The sequence below is a fragment of the Schistocerca americana genome, chromosome X (genome assembly GCF_021461395.2).
Source record: "Schistocerca americana isolate TAMUIC-IGC-003095 chromosome X, iqSchAmer2.1, whole genome shotgun sequence".
Taxonomy (NCBI): domain Eukaryota; kingdom Metazoa; phylum Arthropoda; class Insecta; order Orthoptera; family Acrididae; genus Schistocerca; species Schistocerca americana.
The window spans coordinates 821,273,960-821,300,918 of record NC_060130.1 but is presented as its reverse complement, the minus strand read 5'-3'; the positions used below and the strand labels follow the sequence as shown (position 1 = coordinate 821,300,918).

Genomic DNA, 26,959 nt, shown 5'->3' with positions numbered 1-26,959 from the left:
GTTGGGTCTCACACGATCGCTGTTTCCGGAATCCATGTTGATTCCTACATAGTAGATTCTGGGTTTCCAGAAATGACATGATACGCGAGCAAAAAACATGTTCTAAAATTCTACAAGAGATCGACGTAAGAGATATAGGTCTATAGTTTTGCGCATCTGCTCGACAACCCTTCTTGAAGACTGGGACTATCTGTGCTCTTTTCCAATCATTTGGAACCCTCCGTTCCTCTAGAGACTTGCGGTACACGGCTGTTAGAAGGGGGGCAAGTTCTTTCGCGTACTCTGTGTAGAATCGAATTGGTATCCCGTCAGGTCCAGTGGACTTTCCTCTATTGTGACACATAAGTTCTGTGACATACTGGTATCAGCAGAGGTCAGTTATTTATGATGTCTCATATGAGCAAATAGTTTTCTATTCAGTTATCAACAAATGTTAGTTGATATGTTTCTCTGACCTACGTCATTCTGGACTGTAGGCAAATATGTTCTTGTCTTTTGTGTCTAAATCACATTATTCCATTTAAGAGGGTATCTTTAGTAGCTACTTTACATTAAACCGCGTCTAATTGGGCTACTATTCGTACTCATACTGTTAGCAACGTATCAAAATGTAAATATTACATTCTTTCAGTAGTAGACCTCTTCATAGTCTGCGTTTTATTGATAGTTGACGGAATATATCTTTGTATATAACACAAATCGATACTAAAAGATGATCTTTACATTGTAAGATATCTAAATTTATCATATATACTTAAGTTCTTTCATGTACTAGTATCAGCAGAAGTCGATCCTCATGTTATTCTTTTAATGATCATTCTGTACAATCGTAGAGAAATTAGTTTTGTTCTGGTGTCAAAATCGTGGCCTCTTATGCATGGTTCGATAAACATTTTATGAGTCTGACGGTTTTCACTTTCTCTCAATGAAAAGCTGAATGGCATATATTTTTAATGTACAACTTTTTTGTAATTATTTCCACATGTTTATCTTGATCAGATTGACGTCTTATTTGTTTTATCCTGCGTGTAAGTGGCTCATTTGTTTTAATCTTCCTGTGAAGATCATTGCAACGACTAAAGCAGATAAAAATAAGTAATAAATTTGTACAATAAATATAAAGATGCAAGTCTTCAAAATAACAGTGATAATTACTGCAGAAACAGCTGTGTCCATAATCGTGGAACAACAGCCTGACTGAACTTACATTTACCAAGAAAGAAGAAACACAAAGTCAAAACATCATTAGATAGTAAGGAATAAAACTGTAAAATAAATTGGCCAAAAAGATAACTGAAAGAAACCTAATTAAAAAGGCAGTTAAAAGGCACCGGAGAGCAATACATTCTACACATTGAAGGATTAGGCAAAAAGTAACATATATATATAATAATAACAATAAAAAAGGGAAAGTATTTTCGAAAAATACTTCCACATCATATTTTTCCCGCGTTTTTTTCGTTTCTGGTGAACCCTCCTCTAAAGCTCTGCAACGGGAAATACTAACATCTTCTTTCTGTGCTCAATACCACACTCACTATGGAGAGACGACGACTCAGTTTATCAAGCTAGCAAATGGGAAGTGGCGATACACCAAACATCAGCTTATAGTGTATGAAGTGTTTTATTATGAAACAATGTGTGTGTAGTCTGTGTAGCGCGAGCAGGGATTGGGAGGGACAAATGATCGAACAGTGTAGCATAACCTTTTACGTTACTGAATAACTTCTTTGTAAAACATATTTTACACTAAGGATAACCTCAATGATGTAGCACTGTTTTAAACAGGCTCCCCTTGTATTCGGGTACGTGGAGGCTCCAGTCATCATCCGACCATCATGATTTACGTTTTCATCGTTTCGCTAAATTCCTTGAGGCAGATACCGCAATTATTCTTTCTATAAGGTCACTGCCGACCACTAGTCCCATTCTTGTGAGACCACACTTTTAAGTATTTAAATGCCTGTGTGTATGAAAATTACGTTATTTTTGTTGTTCTTAAACTGTAATATCGAGACATATCCAATATTCCAGTAAAATTGATCGACAGATGAATAAAACTACTATTGCAGTCAATGATAATTGACCTTACCGTTCTCGGAAACATTTGACTTTGTTCTTATGTATCTTCTTTAATTGAACTTAGTGATTACTATTTTAGGTGGCGTGTGTCTCTGAATGACAAATTAAATTATCTGAGATCTTTACTTTTATGGCAGCTTCGTAACTAGGCAAAAATCGAAGATCACCACTATTGTCATACGGCACTGGATTAATCACAGTATACCAATGGGGCTTCTTAGTGACAATGGTCGAGAGACATACGTGAGTGTCAAAATTTTAGTCTGCATGTAGAACTACGTTTCATTTTCTTATACGGCTAGATATTCATTACATGTTCTGTTTTTCTGGAGGAGAATAAGAAAATATAATATGGACATTTTTAAACGTAGCATTAAATATAATGATTTTAATATCGACCATATTACTACATTTAAAACCGTCAGTAAAAGTTAGGATTGTATTTCTTTCAAAGAGCTTTAAGATCAGAAAATATAGCACCTATTGGAGTAAAGTAGTTATTATTTTAGACATCACGGTCTATTTCATCGAGATAGAATTGGAAGAAAGCGAAGGTCGATGCTGTCTTCCGTCCCTGTGAACATTCGTCGATTTAGAAAGAAACTACAGGCCTGCCCCAACGTCGCACTGGTAGCACTACGGCGGGACGACTGGTCTGTCGTAGCGCTAATACATTAAACAGGTATACACAAACCTTCTTCGTGAATCGTTCTATTAAGCCGTAGAAAATCTGTGCAGTAGTTCCTGAGATGAGCCTCCACACAAAGAGAGGGAAACGTGGCGGGGGACTTTAATTTAATAATATGTACAGGTTGTAATAAAGGGTATTGTCAAAATATCAGGAAACATTCCTAGCATGTTGTGTGGAGGTGAGTCAGGAAAATCTTTTATTTCTATGTTTCTACAACTCTTCAACATATTAATCGTGGGAAACACACAGGAAACGAACGTATCAGGACTGTAGTAAACATTTTTCTAAATGAAATGTTCAAAATATTTTTCGATAGCAAGGATACATGATTCAACCCACCCCCGCACTGAATCCCTGATACGAAGACGTACCGCTGGAGAATTACTGCTGATAGTGCCTGAACACGCTGCACATGGTACGGATACAGCCAGTACTCGTCAGGCAGTCACGTGGTCAACACTACTTGTGGCATCTAATTGTCTTGCGCTGATACTAGGATCGTCGTTAACATCACGAAGAAATTCCTCCTCCAGCCCAGGTGTCCTCGTCCTTCTAGGCCTCTTCTGACGCGAGTAGTTCGCTTCAACGTCCCTTTCTCCCTAAGACGGTCCTCGTGTCGGGACCCCATCATTCCGGAAATCTTTCTCTATAATAACGTTGATCGCCACGGCCATTAGCAGCTGCTAATCCCTACAGTAAATGGGCATCCGTTAACTCTGCGTTTAAGTACACTTCCATTGTCCAGTACCGGAGAAAATGTCCACGATGAACAGTGAACAGTTGAATGCTACGTGCTGGGACAGTCTGCGATGAACACTAAACAGCTAGGGCTACGTGCTTGATGCTAGTAGAGCAATGAAGTTAGTTGTATGTCAACACAAGCAATGAAATGAGCCACGTAGCTAGATTACCTTCTTTCAATTAGAACAGCAAGCACTCGCGGTAACCAAATGGTTCAAATGGCTCTAAGCACTATGGGACTTAACATCTGAGGTCATCAGTCTCCTATACGTAAAACTACTTAATTCTAACTAACCGAAGGGCATCACACACATCCAGGCCCGAGGCAGGATTCGAACCTGCGACCGTAGCAGCAGCGAGGTTCCGGACTGAAGCGCCTAGAACCGCTCGGCCACAGCGGCCGGCCTACTCGCGGTAACCCTAAGAATTACAACTTATTGTACATCTTAACCAAACGTAACCTAGAGAGCATTTTGAACATTTCGTGTAAGAAAATGTTTCTCAATGCTATTTTTGTGTGATTCCCATGATTAATATGATTGTGAAAAGAAATGTAAAACGGGCTCCAACATCGAAACAGAGTGTTTCCGGACCCATCTCCATATAACATATTTTATTCCTCTGTGTGTGAGGAATGTTTCCGGTCTGGTCACACTATTTGTTACGTTCTGTATAGATACTACAAGCTATAGCTCATAATAAAATTAACGATGGTGTAAGAATTCCGTTATGCGAGACTACTATTGGGAATTGGCTCGCTTTCTTGCATCATTGATTCGGGGCTCTAAAAACTCTAAGAATTATCGCTTACTCAGTGACAGGCTTTCATGACGAAACTGTACCTCTGCTTCTTTCGTAAATGAACGTGTTTCTGCTTTTTTTGTCCTCTCTTGTCGCCAAATAGGAGACGTATGAATGAGCATCAAATAGCTGTATTATGACATGGAAATTGATTAGAATTTTGGACGACGTCTTGTTAAGTGCAATGTCATTCGAATAGAAGACCCGAGCGAATAATTCGCAATCCATCCTGATCAGCTACCGATAGGTGAGTTAGTAATGGAGAAATAATAAAACGCAAGTATTTTGTCAGTGAAAAGTACTATATTTTAAATAGTAGTAACAAATATTAGTCTCCCTGTAAGAATTGATATCATTAAGTACAGTATAGTTAATAGTAAAACATGTAAGAAGCAGGTATTGCTTTTCTCAGATTAGTGTTACTTTGTAAAACTTATTTATTTTACAAAATTTGTTTGAAATCAGCGTCAGCAGTTACAGTTTGATAATCGTTTACTTTATGGCTGTATGGGTCTTTAGCACAAACATAAATACTACTGAATGTGCGAACTCGTGAAAAAGCCACGTATAACTGTCCATGTGAGAAAACAGGTTGTGGTAAATAAAATCCTGTCCTTTGAAGCGTATGTCCTTGCGTTTTATAAATAGTCATAACGAAGGCTACCTTTATCGGGAACTGTTTCCATTTAAATTGGAAAAGCATGGTTGGATCAGAAGGTGTGACCTTAATGCGAGGTATGTACACAGTTTTACCAGAGTCAATGAATATGGCAGTGATGTGTACCCGCTTGAGTGAGTTATCTCTAATCTTGCACCATCCCCGATTGACGTCAAGATTTCTAATTATCATAAAAAAAATGGTTCAAATGGCTCTGAGCACTATGGGACTCAACTGCTGAGGTCATTAGTCCCCTAGAACTTAGAACTAGTTAAACCTAACTAACCTAAGGACATCACAAACATCCATGCCCGAGGCAGGATTCGAACCTGCTACCTAATTATCATAATAACAGTGTTTTTCTTTAAAAGTAATTGCTGAGGTAGTAAACCGAACGGATTTAAATATTTCAAGAACTCTACTGGGTACAACTGAACGCCGTTTATTCCTTGAAGTTGGACAGAATCGGAGCTGAAGTAATCCTTTGCCTCTCGAGGTGACAAACTGAAAATGACATTTTCATTAATTGTTGTATGATCATCATATTTGGACATAGAATCGCCGCTGAGTCTTATTTCTTACTGAATATAAGACTTCCTCAGCTATGGTCTTCTGTTCCTCGTTTAGCTTTCCGTAAGCTGTCCTGACATTCGTACTTTCTTCTCCTACGTTGTAGGCTTCTGTTGTGTGTTGTGCGACGCACACAAGTGTCGGCATACTGAATTGTTGGCAAGATTTGTCGTGATATTTAAAGATGTTCCCTCTTTCTAGCAGTATGAAGTTGCAACCTTCAGGTGGTGTGTGTTATCTCTGAAAATCTTCTGAAAGTGCGTCCTGAAATGTTATCCCCAACTCAGGTATAGTGGTAGGAGAACAGAATATGCAGATGATGGCGAAAAGCGATATCAGTTTCGTTCGCATTTGCTGTCTGAAAGCCTCCTGTAAGCATTCTTTCCATTCGGCGTCATTAATGACCAATTTAATTTTTCTACAGTTCGGAGAAATGGGTTCCACAGTATTCCATCAACTGAGCGTAGACCGTCAAACGACTGTGCTTTCTTGTCGTGTAGAAGTAGTACTCGCACTTCTTATCTTTCGATATGGGCTGGATTGACAGTGTACATACGTCCAAAGCACTAGGATTTTTCTTGCGAATAATCTATTGTCCTTTTGACCATATAATTTCGTTGTAAAAGTACTTGCGGACGGTAACATCACCATTGCACAATTTAAAAAAAGACATGAGTTTACAGTTTCTGTGAAGCTTTGTATCCCGACTGAAAGTACACCATGTGTTCTTCAGTCGCTCAGTCGTATGAGATCGGTGGAGAGGTCGGCTCAGTAAATATCCACTTCATCAACTATGAGTTGATAACCTTCAGAATATGAACGCAGTCGTAAAGCCGCGAGATCGTGTCCTTTATACACGCATTTATACAAATATTAGATAGATTTAATTGAAGAACAAAGACCGAAATTGATATGAGAGTGCCAATTTCTACTGTGAATCTGCAGGGTGGTACAATCAATACTATCAGCGATAAATGATGGAACTGTCATTGTAGCGCCGTTATTATTTGGTGTATCAACAGGGTAGCTAATATCATTTAAATCAATTGCATCCTGAAAATCATTTGATAATTTTTGGTACTTTTTTGTTCTTCGATACTTGAACTGTTTGGACTGATCTTACTGCAGTTTATTCCCGCAATTGTATGAAAATCAATTATGAAAAGGCTTCTTTCGTTGTGGCAGGATCTTCACATGAAATTTAAATCACCAGCTTTCTGCTCCGAATGCGAAAATATTTAGTTCGCGCCCACCTACATACGGAGTAATGATCATCATAATAAAAGGAATCAGAGATCGCATCCAAAGGTTTAAGTGTTCGTTTTTCCCGCGTGCTGTTCGAGATCGGAACGGAAGGGAAATAACTTCACTTAACTGTGAATTGCAGAGTAATAATGTACATGGAGATGGAGACTACTGCGATTGCTTGAAGTAATTAAACAACTCCAATCGTTATTATACATAAAAATAAAATTAAATTGTGAATTGATGGTACTTTCTACAATGTTTACTTAAAATGTTTTCAAAATAAAGTTTTTTAACGATAATAGTAATTTTGAATTATTTGTGTTGTTTTCGTCATTAGTGGTGAACGAAATATTGAAACTGATGTTTGAATTCTTAATTTTGATTAAATAAACGGGAGATGAGGCGTTACTCCTTCTGACAGAGGCCTGTCACGTACATTTTCATTTTTCATAAGAGTTTAGTGACTCCTAATTGTCCAGTGTAACCAGTCGTTACTTGAAATTTTGATATTAATTGTGGCACGGCTTGTAAATAATTTATTCCGTGTTCCCGTACAGAACTTCTTTAAAAGTCTCGTTTCGATGGTTTCATTTTCTGTGTTATAGTCGTCATTGTGTCAAACGATTATTGGAAGATAACAGTTATTACAATGCAACCACTACAACTTTGGTTCCGTTTTGCAACAACAAGCCTGTGTGTCTAAGAAGCACCTGTTTCCATAAAATGTAAATTATGTTAACGTTTTTTTTCCGACACCTCTTCTGAGACTTAGTAATAAACTTAATCACAAAGTGGCAGACATTCTACTGACTTTTGGTTTTTGTGATTACCTCCGGCATTAAGTTGTTACCAGATAAATAGCACCTCGATGTAATGAACAGAAGCGGATAAGTACGTGTGTATTCCATACCATTTTATTTCCAGCTAAATTTTACGTCTGCATGTTTATGAGGAAACTTTATCTTCCTGTTGTAAATAATTACAGAATATTTTATTGAGCAGTGGTCCAGAGACGTCAGTTAACCTTCTTACTTGCTAATGAGATTCTGCTGTCGGTTCCTTACATCTTCTTTACTGTCGAAAAATGCAAGGTACTACAGTGAGATAAAAATTAAGTGCTTTCACAATTTAAAGCCTGTGCGCTATACGTTGGAGATGCCGGTCGAGAACCTCAGTCTCTGGGAGGCAAGTAAGGCGACTGAGGCCGATTCTTTTCCCTACATGAGAACGTACTCTGCTCTTCATTTCACGCCTTTGAAGAAGCACACAGTGTCTGTAAAAGAAGTTTTTCATTATCCATTTTTACATAACTATGCAGACTGACATGATCTTCATGCATTATTTAAACAACTAAACGGACACAATACAAATAAAAATGAAATAAAGTATTCGAGAGAACAATTTAGAGAAAAAGTTTAGGTTGAACAAGAAGCACAGATACCTGTAACCCGAAAATCAATGATGAAATACATCAAAAATTTCGGTGAGCTACACAGAATGGATGACAGTAGCTTACCAAACAGATATTGAATTATTTCTGGGTCAAGAATTAAAAAGCTGTCTCCGAGAATTCAAAACAAAATATTAGTAATACAAACACGTAAGAAGAAAATGCACACGCAGGAAAAAAAAAAAACTTTTTCAGACGAAAAGTAAAAAATTTGATGAATACTAAACTGAATGCGGTAACAATACGCTTGTTAAGTTGTCTGAAGAAATGAAAGAGACAAACAGCGAAAGAATCAAAGAGAATTTTAAAAAAAACCGTAAAGGAGGAGGAATTGATATTCATCTTTTTTGTGTATCGTAACGCATTTCTCAGTCCCAGTGTCACGTTTTTGAGCAACTAGAAATGACTTGCTGAATTTTCTCACGACGAATATATCGTTTGTTATAGTGAGAACTGAAATTGCTCATAACGAAAATAAAATTAAAGAATATAAACTCCATGAAAACTAACAGTATATGTAAAATACGGTTCCCAGTCTCTGTTTCGAGACTTTTGTTGTGTTGGACGCTTGTGACAGTTGGTATCACTGACTTCTTCAGGTTTTTGATGCTTACAACTGTGCGTTTCGCTGCTGGCACTGTCTAGAGGAGGAGTTAGAAGCTCGAAGTCAACAGAAAAATATATTTCACGTTTGTACCTCGAATGAAACAAATATTTTTTAGAGATGCTGTGCCACCATTATTGACATATACACCATTGGTTAGAGTAAGAATAAGGCACCACATAGAAGGAATGAAGCTGATCATCACACAACATATGTAGGCAGTAACATTGACGATCGTACATTCAGTGTGCCGATGTCGTATTTCAAATATGCGTAACTCATCTGCGTCGCTTTCCCTCATTTCTTCACTAATAACAATCTGTTTTGAAAATAAAGAAAAGGACATTCTTTTTATGGACATGAGTGATATATTATGCACTATTTTTATTTCAGACTCTATTATATTTATAGTATGACAACAATTAATACCGGTATTGCGCATACATGGGTCATCTTCAGATGCTATATCAGGAAAGAAACTCAATTACAAGCTTAGAATTTGTTACGTTTTTGATATTTCTGTTTGTAATTACTGCTTTTTCTCTAAATGCCACCTATGGCATAGAAGTATTTTAATTTTTTCTTTACATTGACCACAAATAGAGATGACCAAAGTATGTCATATTTGACGTACGCGTTGCAGTCTTTTTTATGTCCCTGTTGGCGAATGTGTGAATCGGCTACGTGTGTTCGAAATAGTTATCATATTATAAATGTGGAAGAAGTTAATAAACTATTAACTAGAAAGTTAGTATGATAATGGTAAAGTTGTTACTCATGGCAAAATTCATTTTCTATATGTGTCTCTGAAGCGTAGTATTATTTCGAGACCCTTTGATTCCGACAGAAGTCTTCTGCATAAACGACTGCTTTTTCTTTTGTATACGAAACTCGATAGCGACTATTGAATCGCACATAAAGAAGTAACACAAACTAAGCGATGAAGTTCTCCTCACATTTTCTTCGTCGTCTCCATCTGCTTTATTTACTTGTTGGGTGGGAGAGGAGAGGAGACGCAAGGAATGTTGGGGGTGGGGGCTGGAAAATCTATCGCTATTTCTGTTGACAGCAAGATACAGCAAAACATTCAGTTTTACGTAATACATTTCTTCTGCTGTCCTGAAACACGATTACCAAAGCTAGACGCATTTCGGCGTTGGAGTTTCATCCGCTTGTTTCACTGCGGTTCCTCCACAGCACCGTGCCAGGTATGTGGAACGCCGCTTTCGTGCAAAAAATCACTATAATGTGAAACATAAATATCCTCAACAGTCTGGGAAGTTCTCCTCTATTTAGCCCCACCAGATTCGTTAGCAGCTGTTGTTTCGCAAAACACGCAGCATTAGTTGTTACTGATGGGTGCTTGGAAAATTTTGCATTACCAGTGGGATTTTTTGCAACGATTATGATGTGATGATAGAACAAAGTTTATCAATTAATGCTGGTAGGAACCCTAATTTCGTCCAGCTGATACATTAAGAAATTATATTTATGTTTATATTTGTTCTATTCAAAAATGAAAGAGCAAGCCACCTGATTGTGTGTGATGGTGGCTACTTCTCGCAACACCATAATTTTTCTCCTTTCTTATTCTATTCGCAAATGGCACGCCGGAAGTACGGAGAGCCCTTCGTTTGAACTCGAATTTCTCCGATTTTCCCGTTATGATAATTCTGCGACATGTTTGTGACAGGATATTATAAGTTGGCTTACCCTTCTTGGAATATAAAATCTTAGAATTCAAATAGCGAACCTTTCCGTGATGGGCAAGGTCTGTCTTATAGCTTCTGCCACTGAGGTTTAATGATCATGATCGTGACACTCTCTCGTGCTTACTAATCGAATTGCTGACGTATTGGATAGCTCTCCACTGAAAATTCTCTGTCCTCTCTTTTAATTCTAATGATAAAGATTGAAATGCAGTACTCAAGAACCGGTTCAACGAGGGTTTTATAGGCTACATCGTTTGTCGTTGAATTACGTTTCTTTCTGATTCGTCCAATGAATTTGTTTATCATCTGCCTTTCCTGCAACTAATTTCGTGCAGTCGTTCCACTTCAGGTCGCTTCGGATGCATACTCATACACACTTCCATTGTGAATTTGTGCATCCTTGAATTTAACGTGTAACATGTATACAAAATATTTTTGGACATTTTGGGACTGGTGTTGTGCACATTACTTTTTTTTGTTTTGAGGTAGACGTCTTGAAGATGTACTGTTATTAATTCCCATTTCCTTGTTTTAATTTTCTTTTGCTCTATATTATTTGACTTTCTGAATTACAAACGTGAGATATGGATTGACCTAAGCAGTAATGAGCTCTGGTATACGATGTTGTAGTGTTTTATACGCCAAGGCAGAAGTCATTGTTTCTTAATGTTAAAGTAAGTAATGAAAAGTAATACTGCTGTAATCTTAAACATGAAACACTTCCTTACATTCCGAACACTTTAGATAGTGTTTCCTATTTAATACTATTATCGTTCTTGTCTAGTATCGACGGAATATTCAATTAAAAATATTGCTATATTGAGAATTCTAGTGCCGACATATTTCATCTTCCGTTCTTTGAACCAGTGTTATAATACTACACATGTAGCTTTATTTAACTATTAATTTTAGAAGCATTTTTTCCAAATTTGTTAATAAAACTGGCATGTTAAGGGGGTCCATATTCTGTTCTTCGTAGCTAATCCAGTCGTCAACAAATCAACAGTCATTTTGCCATAAATGTACGGAAGTGCGGTTAGGTATTAACTATATCTGATTCAAAATACCGCCACTTACAACCATTAAATTGTTCTGTTGGTAGGTGTTACATATAACAAAAAATAAGATCAGGAGGCAGTACAGGAAAAACTGTCGTTTTCTGGCAGCCTACTGTGAAGGTGTTAGGTATTTTCAGTGATTCGCTCATACGAGAGTCACAGGTGAATAACAGAAAACTGACTTCCAGAGTTCCGTAGGGAGCTACCGTTCTTTCACCTCACTTTGTTCAGCGCGTTGTTTCTCTGTACGTTTAACTTCACTCTGACGTATCAGATCACAAAGGGGTTCTCCACAAAACTAGCAAGAAAATGTGATGTGGAAGGTCGAGTTGGGGATACTTGAAAGTTAAGTAAATGGTCTTTTACAGAAGACGGGCTGACATCTTGTTTAAAGTCTGCAAGAAGGAATTATGTTACGATGCGTATGGTTAACACAAAATAATCAGTCGCTGAGGGATTATTTTGTGTTTATATATGTGTTTCCTTTATTAATACGCCATAGATATATATTTTGTTTTGAACAAATGGGCAACTTTGTCTTGAGAACAGCAATAAGAATGATCCACAGGATGTTGCAAATGGAGCATTGCTCTCAGTGCAACAGCCAGTTGAACATCAGTGAGGGCTTGTACGCCTAATAAGGAATTTCACCTCCGGAACAGTTTCAAACTATGTCTAAATTGTGTACAGAGAAGAATCAAAATACCTTACATCTCATGCGACGAAAATGATATGTGGGAACAAGTACTGCAGACATTTTCCCTATATTTACTGCGTTAAGTACTACGGATGATTCAGTTGTTGATGGCGTATGTGGCGGCTGTCTTTTCATGCTGTATCACTACGTTCAGACAGCAATCACTAGGTATAGACCAACGCAGGATACGTAAAGAATTGTAAATATCCACAGGAACTGTCATAAATTTCAACGTAAAAGCAATAATCGGCTGGCGGAACTGACAGGTATTTAGTCATAGATTACGTAGTGAGTAAATCTTTTTAAAGAAAAATTTTCACTATGGCAACCTTACCGAGCTCTCTGCAGCGTCATAGTCCTGGGTAGTGTTCGTTGTCAGGGGGTATGCTATTTTACTTTCCTTTACTCAAACAAAGATTATCGACCGTGTCTGTATATAACCTGACGTCTCTTCCATATATCTGAGGCTAGAGGACATGTAAATATAAAATCACAATGGAATTCGTATTTCTGCGTAAGTTCTGGTTAAGCACATATCCTTCGCTCTAGTGTGCAATATTCTGGAGTCACTGACTTTTAAGAAAAATTTGAAACCTTTGTTGAAATTTCATTCGATTAAATCGCAAATTTCTGTTAAAATTACGAGTATATGCACATTACCTTTCTTGAGCGAATTTTATGAGAATGTATCTCATTTACTACAGATAAGACGTTAATGACGTATTGTGTGGATGAAACAGTGATACTTCTGCTACTTGAGGAGAGGACGTTGTCTACATTAGGTGGGACTAGTAAAAACGTTACATGCTACAGAGTGTGCTCTATAACTTAAGCCACATAATCTCATCTCACTGACTGACTCGGTGATTTAACTTACTGCTTGATCTCGTCGATCGTATAGAATATCTGCAGAAACTGTTCCACCATGCTGTGGAATAATCATCTCGTGGGAGAAAGGATCATAGCCCCTCATTAATCATATGTGATCGGTTAAAAGCGAGTGTCGAACGTAGATGGCTGATTCACTCAACTGCCGTTGCCTTCCAGCCTTAACACAAAAGACGATTACTATTACTTGTTCATACTTCGCCGTGTCTATGAATTTAAGAAAATTTCGCTAAAATCAATTACCATACCGCTTCAAATAATTAAACAGTGTTCGAGCAAAGTTCTAAGCATGCGAGACACAATAACGTGACTGGCACGCTGTTTCGAGAATTTCGCAAACAATTACAAAAATAGTGAGTACTCAGATTAAGAGCAGCCGACCAGTTGCAAAGGATAAAGTAATCTTTACCTAGGTTTCAATAGATATAAATCTATCTTCTTCAGAAGACGGCAGTATTACATTAACATGAAGCGATATGTCCTTATCGTTTTTACAAACATCTGCATAGTTTCATTAGTCAAATAAAATATAGCCCTGAGAACAGGGTTTGTCAGACAAATGCTTATGCGCTCTCCAACTTCCATGTACCTATTTTATTTGTCTGACAAACCCTGTTCTCAGGGCTATATTTTATTTGACTAATGAAACTATGCAGATGTTTGTAAAAACGATAAGGACATATCGCTTCATGTTAATGTAATACTGCCGTCTTCTGAAGAAGATAGATTTATATCTATTGAAACCTAGGTAAAGATTACTTTATCCTTTGCAACTGGTCGGCTGCTCTTAATCTGATTACGTGGAACCGTTGCTGTTGCGCAGCCATGTTTAAAGTACTGATAGTGAGTACTTTTAAGAATTTATACTGCAGTTCGGTACAGAGCGAAATTAATTATTAACGATAATACACTTTGCTTGTTTCAGACGAAAAGCCACCTTCAGTATCTGCAATAGGAAACCAGGGCCAAATATGAAGAGGAAGTATGGAAAAATGGTTCAAATGGCTCTGAGCACTATGGGACTTAACGTCTGAGGTCATCAGTCCCCTAGAACTTAGAACTACTTAAACCTAACTAACCTAAGGACATCACACACATCCATGCCCGAGGCAGGATTCGAACCTGCGACTGTAGCGGTCGCGCGGTTCCAGACTGTGGCGCCTAGAACCGCTCGGCCACAACGGCCGGTGAAGTATGGAACTACTGTGACAATGTATACCCCTAGGTAAGGACGTACATACAAAAAACAAAGGGAAATAGATATAATATAGCATAAGACCACTGGCAGCAAGCACGTATTGAGCTGTGTCCACAGTAGCATCACGTGGCGTCAATAGCGAAAGCGATCAGTAGGTGGCGATATATGCTTTGTCCTGGTACAGTTATATTTAATTTAGAATTGGATCATCACGTGAACAAGTAATAATACACTGTAAATGAGACTCATGTACAAAAATACTTTTCTTTGTACACGTCATTAAGTTAATACAGCGTAATGTTCACTGATGCTGCACTTTCAACGCAGATTTATCCGAATCGCCATGTGACGGCCAGCATCATTGAACAAGCGCCTAAGAACCCACTATTGGTTCCATTCTAAATTAATATCCGTAGACGTCGATAGGTCTGTTATTAAGTATTGTGAACTAATTTGCGTCTCCACACTTAACTAAGGGATCAACAATCACGCATTGGTGTGATAGCTGCACAGTGGTAATATAGTTTTTGTGATAATATCTGACAGTACAATCTTAGCCTATTCACTAACACAGCTCAAGAAACGAACAGTAGGGCCTTCTGAACATAAAAGAAATATGGCTAGCGACGAAAGTTCATTGAAAGTGGTGATTTAATCGTGTCTGAGGTTATAGATGTCAATAAATTCCGTTATTTTGCTACTAAGTCCAGTCAAGCACAAAGAACAAATATTGTAAGTAATAATTTCGTAAAAATTACATATTCAGGCAAAACAATAATTCTGTCAATAAAGTGTAACTCTCGGACTGTGCAGACTAATTGTGGAAAGTCTGCAGGATATCCAAGCTATCAACCTTGTTACTCCAAATATTGTCAAGAGCAGCGACTTCACAGCAAAGGATACGAAGTATCAGTTTTTGGGAAAATGAAACAACAATATTTTGACATACTGGGAACCCCTCACGTCGTTCAGTTAGCTTCATTCATAGAATGTTATTGTTCAACGTCGCCATGCTCAATTTAAGTAGTTTCTGAACACCAGACCGTCTGAAACGATCAAAGCAGGAAAGCTGCATGACAAACATTTTTTTTTGCAACAAACTAAAACGTGCCACATGTGTCAATGTGGATAATTTATGTCTTCCTCTACGTTGTAAAAATCATTAGATATTTGCATCTTTTTCAGCTCTTTCTTACATGTGAATAATGCTTTTATACTTATTATATCTGCAAGCAAAGCACTGAAGATTGTTTTAGGTTGATCTAGCATAATTTTCCTGTATAGTGTCTCGCTGTGCACTTGTCTATGAGAATCGATCCTACTTCTAGTTTCATAAACGTGCAATTGATTGTTTAGTGCTGAAAATTCTCTGTGTGTTTTAAAATTACGAGCACTTTCGTGGATAAGATCCTGGAAGAGTCAAAATGTTCTTGTGTGATTTCGTATTGGCAGCCTCATACATTATCATACTTGCTCGTGTCTGAGTCTTAAATAAATATCTTTTTTCAAAATTTTCGTCTCCCCAGAGCATTACACTATGCCGTGACGGGCTACACACTTTTGTATTGTAAGCATGTAATAGCCCCAGTGTTTTAAAGTTACTGCAGTTCCTAAACGAGGTTACAGTATTTGCTTAACCTGTTGTTCAGTAATTCAAGATATTTTTCTCGTCTTAGATGATCATCTAACCACTGTCCTATGAACTTTGTATAAGATCCTTGTTCAAAGCTACAGCTCCATTATTCTAAGATTGTATTGCTTCTGGCTTATGTCTCCAGTCTCACCTATACCGTTTTCTTCTCATTTACTATCCTCCTTGCCCGCATCTCGTGGTCGTGCGGTAGTGTTCTCGCTTCCCACGCCCGGGTTCCCGGGTTCGATCCCCGGCGGGGTCAGGGATTTTCTCTGCCTCGTGATGGCTGGGTGTTGTGTGCTGTCCTTAGGTTAGTTAGGTTTAAGTAGTTCTAAGTTCTAGGGGACTGATGACCGTAGCAGTTAAGTCCCATAGTGCTCAGAGCCATTTGAACCATTTTACTATCTTCCAGTCGTTTTTAAACCATAATTCTGCTTCTTCTCTTGTGAAAGAGACTTTGTGATGTGAAACAGCTTCAGTGTGTCCTTGGAAAAAGGATAGTATCACCTGGGAACAATACTGGCTTAGCTGCTGGCAAGCGCTGTCACAAATCGTTTACAGAAATCAAGAATAAAAGAGAGTCCAGGGCAGAAGTCGAGAAATTAATAGTAAATGCATTATAAGTTGAGAATTTATAGTGGAAATGATTCTGAATTCGATACTTCTTTCTTTGGTTAGTAAAGCACGTGGCTTGTGTTTATGAGAGACGCAGTAGTGTGCTTAGAATGTAGCTTTCCAGAATTTATTTCAGTACACATCCACTCATTGTTTAGGTGCACGTTTCACATGTTGCTGATGTAACAAGCGTCGTTCTCCTTTACAGATCACAACATGCTATTAGAGAGACTATTAGCCTACGCTCGAACTGTACGTGAGAAATGCTAATAAGTAGTCGAAACACACTGGTGTACGCAAAACATTAGATTACAATAATTGTGTGAATAATATAGGAAATAGTACAATGTGTTGCTCTTAAGATGATGATGCAGAGTGTGAAATAATAACAGTAGTATATATTGGTAATACTAATGCTAATAATAATAGTTATAATAAAGAATAATTTAGGTTACATATAGAGTGTATAGACAGCTTCCACATTCATCAGATGATTTCACCAACATAACAAATGGAGTGAGCACTGATACCATTTGATACAAGTGAGAAACAAAGTAATGGCAACAAAATGTAACCGGTGGGGTGTAATACTTTATACATACGTGTATCTGACCGTATAACTTTGCATTATTTGATCAAACGACTGACAAGTTATAACAAATAGGCAGACAATGAGCAATTTATGTAGTACACATTGAACTACGGCAACATTGTAACGTCCTTTATATTGTTTAAGGAGATGATGTTGAATGGCTCTGTCTTCTTATTCACAGGCATCCAATGGAAGGTGTTCCTATACATGAGCTACCCTTCTCTGCAAGGTGCAAACGCTCGAAGTTGTGTCTTGTTTTATTTGCAGCAAGATTATAGACTGATATATATTAGAGATCAAGGTGTAGACCATACTCATGAAATATTATTTCAAATTTTCTGCTTATTTGGTTAACGTAGAAGTGAAAATATTGGGTGCTTCTATAGACCGTAATTATTATAAGACTTTTATAAAATATCATCAACGTAATGTGACTGCTACCCACGGAATACAGACACGCATTGTTGAAGAAGTTAACGTACCACTGAAAAAATGACACAGTGATCGCCGTAGAGACACTAGCTTGCGCAACTTCACTCCGACGGGAGTGGCCAGCAAATGAGTCAGCATCTTTCATCGGGTCTCCTGACGTCTTTTCATTGGTCATCTACGATACGAAAAATAATTCGAATACCCATAAAGGAAAAAATAACATGAAGAAAGTGAGAAAATAAGACTCCTGAGATGTGCAGCACGTTTCGTGATGCTAGGAGCAACTGAAACCATAAAGTAGATACGATTACTATTTTAGCAGTACAAGGGATTCAGATACAACGTGTACAACAGAGCAGAATGCAGGTTGCACACGTCTCGCTTCAGTCAACCCCAGAATTTCTCACTGTAGTCTGAAGTGCAGTCAACGTTTCCTTCCTTCAAGAGAAATGTTACGTAGGCAGAATAGTGTGTCCAATAGTTCCTATCCATTGTGGAAGCTGTTACACCATGAACACCTTGACCGAACACTACCAAAATGATAGTCCAGATTTCCATGGTTGTGGGTTATATGAATAAAATTTTATCCTCTTTTAAGCTTACTTTTAGGATTTACAGGGCAGAAAAGCCGTTCCTATAGGCGTTCTCAATCAGGCAGTCTCATAAGTGGAGCACGCCTGTAAGCAGTATTCTTCAAGTAGGTATTGCTCATTTATCAAATTCTCTAGTTGTTTCCCTAAGATAAATATTTAATTTCAAAGCAGTGGAGGAATAAGACACTCTGAATCTGAAAATTTATGTAACACAAAAAGAGGACTAAATCGTACGTGTAATTCGTCCTATCGAAACGTTGCGTAAGTTTTGACGATGAGTAAAAAAACCGTGTATACCAAGGTACAAAGAGCGAAGTTCCCTTTTTTTAAACACAACTCCGTGAAATTTGTGCCAAATCTTTAAACACGATCCCCATAGAGATGGCGAGTATTGAATAGTTTAGGAGGGGGGGTCTCGTTACTTTGACGGAAATGGAAGCTGTTACACAATAAACACCTTGACCGAACACTACCGAAATGATAGTCCAGCATTTCCATGGTTGTGGGTTATATGATTAAAATTTTATCCTCTTTTAAGCTTACTTTTAGGATTTACAGGGCAGAAAAGCCGTTCCTATAGGCGAGGAACGATTTGAGCAGACGACGGCTAACATTGTTGGAACTTTTCAAGTGAAGATAAGGGCGCAGCAAGCCCACAGGAAGTGAACGTGCAGCGTGTCGCCATTTTTCGGACATTGAGAAAGCTCGAAGCATTAGCATGAGGAACACGGAAACGTCATAGAAACAAATCGTAGAGAGTTGACTGTTACGAATTGACAACAGAACGGGTAGTGAGGACAAAGTGGAGTCAGGACAACAGTGTGACGGAAACAGTGGGCACGGGTCCTTCCAGAAAGACTACACCACGAGAAGATCGTAGGATTGTTCGAATGGATCTGACGAACGGATGGCAACAGCTGAAATCCGGGAAGAGTGTACGGGCAGAATGGCACCACGAACTCACGAAGCTCGTTAAGATGGGAATGGTGCTTCATGGAGTACCACTTCCCATTTCCGTCAGAGTAGTTGGTATGAGAAGACAGGAGTGGTACTGAACGTCGTGCAGCTGGTGCCCGTCCACTTCGGCCTTGAATGGCGGCGAGCTGGAGTTGAGGCGACGTCGACGCGCCGCGTCCGGTAAAAACAGCGCTTCTCTGGCAGTCGCGCCGCCGCTCGAAGCCACTCGATACCATTCAGACTCCAGAAGACAATGAAGCAGATCGCTGCAGATGCCCTTCACGCAACATGTCTTAGTTCGCCATCCAGAAGGCTGAATGTGATAGCCAAAATTGGTCGTTCGTTATATTAGAACTAGCCAAGGAAGGAAGTCTGCGACTAAGAAAATCAGGAATGCGATTAGACTGCACGAACAGTTCGCTTTCACATGAAATCGCTCTTCATTTTCCGAAATTCATTTTCACTTTGCCTCTGTTTGCAACTTTAAGGATTTCTTTCGTCTTTTCCGGTACTTGATTTCTCCAAATATAACTGTTTTGAACATTCTAATACTCGTACTTATCGAAACCTATTCCAATCTTCAAAATTACTTTCTTATTACTGTGTATGACGTTTTTCTGTAGATTATGTGGTAATTCACTCAATGACATTTTTATATAATTCGTCTGAATCTTTTCTCTTATAATTTTTAGGCGCTGACAACTAATAGCCATTTTTATTTATTTCGTTTATAGAGCGTTCTTGCTTTCCTCGTAACAAAAATGCTTGTTGCGTGTCATATTTTACAATATAGTTCTAAAAAATGCTGTAATCCTGTCTGATCCTGAGTCTGTAAGTAAATTTGTGTCCAGTAAATTTATAAGTAGTACGTTCATTATAAGTGGGCTACGCCCTGGAAACAAATTATACCATGCATACTAAAAGACGAGATGATGGCTATCGATGAAACAAAAGTTACTGAACAACAACATGACTGCAGCCAGGAACGTTATAACGGGACGTACTGCTCTAGCATTCCTTTTCCTCAACAGCAGTTGTCGATACCAGTATTATATTTAGAATTTTGGAAAGGTCAGTATTATCTCAGTTGCTTTCCTGAAAACTTTCATATAATTTTATACACCGTATGCTATAGTTAAAGCTAAAATTTATGAAAATTAGTTATTTTATAAAATGTTTTACTCTCAATGTTATAATCGGTAAGTACTAGTTCTGAACGTACAGTTACAATTTTTTTTTAGGAACACTTGAAATTACGAACTATTGGCGCGCTTAAAATTTCTATTATTAATTACGCAATACTGTACAGGTTACTATGTTTATTTCAGAATTCGTTTAGGAAATAATAATCGAAATAATAGTGTAACAGAAACTATTAGAAATTAATTTGTCAAGAAAAATTGTAAACCCTTTGGAATATGGTTATTTCCGCAGAGTGTGAGAGTAGTAAGCATGCCTCTGATGTGATCGGACGTATTTTGGTATTTTGTGCGAACAATGTAATTCGGTTTTGTTAATGTGAAAAATCAAAAGACTGCATGACATACGAAAATGTGACAAAATATATTAACGTAACAACAAAAATTCTGCAACATCAGTTTTTAATTTCATTTAGATCAATCCAACCGTCCTGAATACGAGAATGCAAACTTTTTAAACGCATGTGTGTATGGATACAAAATGTGTTTGAAACAGATATCCATTTTGTGAGAAGCAAGAGTCTAAGATTGTGTTTTGTACATTTCCTGAAGCTAGAACCTTCCCAAGACAGAGTACTGTCTGCTTTTCAGACACCTGTACATAAAATTTCAAAATTGCACATCAAGGTCACCTATCATAAATATTCATTAAAAGCTGGGATATAGGAAAAACAAACAGTCACAGCTGCAAGGTATAATATTTACTTGTCATCGGTTTAGTTTATTTGTCTGTTGTATATTGTTGCGGGACTTTTGTTGAAGATTTGGACTGCGTTCACTACCCAGTGTAAATGACCATTGCGGCTTATGACAAGAGAAGCTGTGAAGAAGCTCTATTTTATAATAGAGAGCATGGTCCATGTTCGCCCTGCGGCATGAGTTTTATGCTCGGTTTAACTAATGCAAGTATTTTAGTAGCACTTCTAGTCATATTGTGATTTTATTTCAGTTACTGCTCTCATTGTTTCTTGATTTTCACAGCAGAATGTTGATCAGAAACGAAATAACTTGGCACTGGTTCGGTTATTCGCAAATAAATATTGTTTTCTGAAGCCATTTCTAAATTTTGTCATCATCAAGACTTCCACTCAGTAATCCAGTAAATAAAGCCCGCTGAGCACCGCTTCCTGAAGGTTTTGCATCAAATTTTTTCTTCTGGAGAGAAGTGTAGAAGTGAATATTTAGTGAAAACTGCTTACTATGAGTAATTGGCAGATTTGGTCAATTCAGTGATACTTACATAGAGAGACAGATACAGAACGTAGATGCTGATTTTTAGAGGAAGGCAATAAGTTTATCAAGGACCTCGCACTCCAGAATTTTGGGTATAACGTATGAAATATGATAATTATATAAAAGTAAGAAGAATTTGTAGTAGCCATCTTCGAGATGGTTGCAATAAACCTTTGTTTCGGTTCGAAAAATAAAGAAGAGAATAAGAGATATTTTCTTTTCAGCCCCTTAATCACAATTTACAAAACATTCTTTTCCGTATTTACAAGGAGAGCATCATTTCGTGTAGTTCCAGAAGATATGACTACGAGTACGCCCTCTTAGCTTATGGTCTCGTATGATACTCTGTATTTTGAGATAATGCTGTTTCGGAAACCAGCAAGGGGCAACATAATATGAATGAGGAAGATTAGGGATTGGATAAATCTTAGAGAATGGTTTTTCGTCATTTTTATTTGTTTACCTGTCTGTTGCAATGATAACTATTGAATAATTCTGCATGAGGCAGTACTGTGTAGATAGTATCAGGAAATCCTTACTTACCATCCTCTTGCAAGATGGTTGCCGTGAGAAATACGTTCTCTTAGCCCTATAATGCAGCTATTTCAATTTAGTCATAGTAACCAGTGACGGCCTAGACTTGCAATCTTTTACAAAAGGAAAGAATGAGCTGTGAAAGACTGACATAAAGGCCGCGCGGGTTTATCCGAGAGGTCTTGGCGTTGCAGTCATGGACTGTGCGGCTGATACCGGGGAGGTTCGAGTCCTCCCTCGGGCATGAGTGTGTGTGTTTGTCCTTAGCATAATTAAGGTTAAGTAGTGTGTAAGATTAGGGACTGATGACCTTAGCAGTTAAGTCCCATAAGATTTCACACACACACATTTTTTCACACTGACACAAAGTAACGACAAAAGAAAATAGTTTCTGAATGAATTTAAAACATTAAAAGGAAGATAAAGTAAAGTGCGAGCAATAAATTTAAAGTAAGTCTTAAGTAACCAAATCACAATAAATCTTCCATCCTTATCGCCCGTAATAAGAAAATGTTTGACTGTTATTCGTGGGCTTGTATGAATGACTTCTCAGAATTTTTCCCTCTGGTTTTTAGATTTCTTGCAGTAAAATCCACTGATGACATCCGACTGTCGATTCGGGGTTGGATGTCCGAACTTTGCCATAGTGGTTTCATCCTGATACACGCAGTGCTCTCACCCCGCATATTTGCGCATTCGTTTTCTTAGTGTCCGTCTGCAAAGATAAACCGTACTCTTAGAGTTCCCTACATAGGACTTTTGTGTCAGTCATTTCTTTAAATCCACAGGAACACTTACCAATGATTTTCAGTCTGAAACTTCCTGAAGATTAAAACTGTGTGCCGGACCGAGACTCGAACTCGGGACCTCTGCCTTTCGCGGGCAAGTGCTCTACCAACTGAGCTATCCAAGCACAGCTCACGCCCCGTCCTCAGAGTTTTAATTCCGGCAGTACCTCGTCTCCTACTTTCCAAACTGCACAGAAGCTCTCCTGCGAACCTTGCAGGACTACTGGCGGAATTAAAGCTGTGAGGAGCGGCCGTGAGTCGTGCTTGGGTAGTTCAGTTGGTAGAGCACTTGCCCGCGAAAAGCAAAAGATCCCGAGTTCGAGTCTCGGTCCGGCACACAGTTATAATCTGCCAGGAAGTTTCATATCAGCGCACAATCCGCTGTAGAGTGAAAATTTCATTCTAGAAACATCCCCCAGGCTGTGGCTAAGCCCGGCCTCCGCAATATCCTTTCTTCTAGGAGTGCTAGTTCTGCATGGTTCGCAGAAGAGCTTCTGTGAAGTTTGGAAGGTAGGAGACGAGGTACTGGCGGAATTAAAGCTGTGAGGACGGGGCGTGAATCTTGCTTGGGTAGCTCAGTTGATAGATCACTTGCCCGCGAAAGGTAAAGGTCCCGAGCTCGAGTCTCGGTCCGGCACACAGTTTTAATCTGCCAGGAAGTTTCATATCAGCGCACACTCCGCTGTAGAGCGAAAATTTCATTCTAGATTTTCAGTCTGTTTGTCAGATGACGTTGAGAAAAAGAGAGAATCTTGCCGCGCGAGACGTATGTTGGCATATAACACGAGTCTGCAGTAAATGGACGCATGACAAAAGCCAAAATAAATTTCGTCGAGTATTATTAATTCTTTAAAGTCGTTTTCCATTACCAGACAATTTATTACAGTTCAATAGGCGCTAAGTTCGGTCAAGACAGTTATACTAGGTATGTAACTTTTTTAAGTTGTGCGTTGCCGGCCGAAGTGGCCGTGCGGTTAAAGGCGCTGCAGTCTGGAACCGCAAGGCCGCTACGGTTGCAGGTTCGAATCCTGCCTCAGGCATGGATGTTTGTGATGTCCTTAGGTTAGTTAGGTTTAACTAGTTCTAAGTTCTAGGGGACTAATGACCTCAGCAGTTGAGTCCCATAGTGCTCAGAGCCATTTGAACCATTAAGTTGTGCGTAGTTTATTGTTTTTAAACTGTGTGTACATTTATACAATGCTACACAAACTTATAGCAGCTGTAAGCTTAATCTCTAGTACTATTTTTACTTGGCTTAAAATTAATGTAATAAAAAATGACTCACTGATGTTGTAAACATATCGTTATAAAATGTGATGTGTTTCAAGTATAATGTTGCTATTTGTGATGCATGATAGGGAGTAAAATGAGCATATTTTTAGGAATTTTTTTTAAAATTTTAATTGTTTGCGAGCTAATAGTTAACAGGTTTATAATTTCAAAGAAGAAATTTTAAAAAATGTTATGTTTGGTTCACTATCTGATCAAAAGTATCCGGGCACCCGTATGTAATGCGGAGTTGCCTAACAGATGTTAGGAGGACGGACCCGCTAGTATAAAAGAAGGCAGGGGTATTGTGTTGTCTGTAGAGAATCAGTAAGAGCGGAATAGTTCGGCCAAGAGACTTCCATGACAATGAATGTGGACTAGTCACTCAATGTAACCTGAGTAACAAATTCATCAGGGACATTTGACACCTTCCGATGTTGACTGTTGGTGATGTGAATATGAAGTAGAAATGCGAAGGGGCAACCACAGCTAAACCGAGGCCAAGCAGACCTCATGTTCTGACGAACAGGGACCGTCGACCATTGTCGAATCTGGTTGTAAAAAATGTAATTAAAGCAGCGAAAGAAATCAGTCGTGAGTTTGAAAGTGTTGGCAGCATTTCAGCTGCCACAGTGTCTGTGCGTGGAGCGTTAATAATAACTCGGTGAATTGGTCAAGCAGTTTCTCATAAGCCATACATTTGTGTAGTCAGAGCTAAGCGAAACTTGAGGTGGCCTAAAAAGCGACGCAGCGGCGCCACTGGTCAGTGGATGACTGGAAACGAGTAATTCTGTGTGATGAATCATGCTATACGCTGTGCAAGTCCGACGGAAAACTTTGGTTTTAGTGAGTGTCTGGAGATCGTTGCGTGCCATCGTGTGTGGTGCCAACACTGAAGCACGGAGGATGTGGCCTCTTATTGGGCTTAAGAAAATGGTAAACGTGGAAAGATATGAAAACATTTTATGGAAATGTGTACTTCGTACAGCAGAGAAACAGTTCAGAGATGGTGATTGCATTTGCATGGTTAGTTGTTGGTTGGTTGATTCGGGGGAGGGGACAAAACAGCGAGGTCATCGGTCCCATCGGACTAGCGAAGGATAGGGAAGGAAGTCGGCCGTCCCCTTTCGAAGGAACCATCCCAGAATTTGCCTGAAGCGATTTAGGGAAATCACGGAAAACCCAAATCAGGATAGCGTGTTTGCACCGAATGCAGATTCTGTGTACTAACCACTGCGTCACCTCACTCGGTTCCAGAGTCCCGAGCTGAAACAAATGGATACCTTTGTGATGAGTTGGACCATAGCTTCGTTCTACATCGCAGCGTCCAACATCACTACCGTCTCTGGTTTTGGTTCCTGAGGAGTAATGGGTTGCCAAACAGCCACAGTCATTCAGGCACCTCATTGAAAGTCCCCAGGAGGGTTCAAACCGTCATCAAGGTGAAGGTTGGAGAAACCCATCACAATGTCCATTAATAGCTTCTCGGATACTTTTGATCATATAGTGTACTGTTTCGGATGTCAGCGATATTCGATGTTACGAGTATTATTTAATATGTTTGGTGCTAATCTGTGTAGTAACAATAACTGTATGTTGTATGATCTACCGAAAAACAAGAAGGAAAAATATTAATAACACAAAGTAAAGAAATGCGTTGTTAATTTCTGAGGGACCTTCATAGCTTTGTTCTAATTGGCGTAGGGTCTGAATACTACACGTGGATAAGAGAGAGTAGTTATCAGTAACATTACTAAAAGTGTTTCCCATAGCACAGTCTTTTGATTCCAAAAATGACATCAGTCACATCACTGGTCTTCATTTGTATCTTTCTCGATCTTCGTCAGAAACTTTTTCCTTCTTTCAATAAAAAATTTTACACGGTATTCTTTTCTAGGTGATACTGTTGAGTGGTGCTACATCACTAAACTCTATGAGTTGTTATCCGGCACTTGGGTTTCTTCAGAATAGTACAAATGAATGAAATTACAGCAACCGGCCCTAGTTTATGTTTTGAAATTTATTTCGCTGTAACCAGATAAAGTTATACTTCACGTAAAGAACGAACAATCTATTTAGAATGGCTCTGAGCACTATGGGACTCAACATCTTAGGTCATAAGTCCCCTAGAACTTAGTACTACTTAAACCTAACTAACCTAAGGACATCACACACACCCATGCCCGAGGCAGGATTCGAACCTGCGACCGTAGCAGTCCCGCGGTTCCGGACTGCAGCGCCAGAACCGCACGGCCACCGCGGCCGGCTCTATTTAGAAATCATGGTCCTATCCGTATATCTTATCGCGAAGCGCTTTGATTCATGACACGGGAAGGCCAATTCGCGACTACCGTTCGTCTGGCACACATGTCACCCTAGGTGCGCCTTTAGGCGATTATTCATTACTCGACCAGGCAAACGCTGGGCAGTTTCCCATTTGCCCGTCACAAACAGAACATATAACGTTTGAAGTATTGCTACACAATGAACAAAGATCAGACAGTTCTCAGGCGCATGCCACTCTTCTCTCATTTATTTTATTTATTTTATTCGCGTTCCGTGGATTACATGGAACTAGTCACAGCACAGTTCACAAAAAACTTATAAAAATTAGAAAATAACAGTATAAACAATTTTAAATGTCCGTGAGAGTATATAAAAACGCAAAAGACATTACGGCAAACGGCTCTAAATTACTGGAAGTAACTCCATTGCT

The 26,959-nt window shown here is 38.8% G+C and overlaps 1 non-coding gene across 1 annotated transcript; it reads right to left on the bottom strand.

Moving 5' to 3' along the window:
• Positions 1-23,025: 23,025 nt before the first annotated feature.
• Positions 23,026-23,100, bottom strand: Trnas-cga. The gene has a single exon. It is a non-coding gene; the product is annotated as a tRNA-Ser (tRNA).
• Between the last annotated feature and the right edge of the window lie 3,859 nt (positions 23,101-26,959).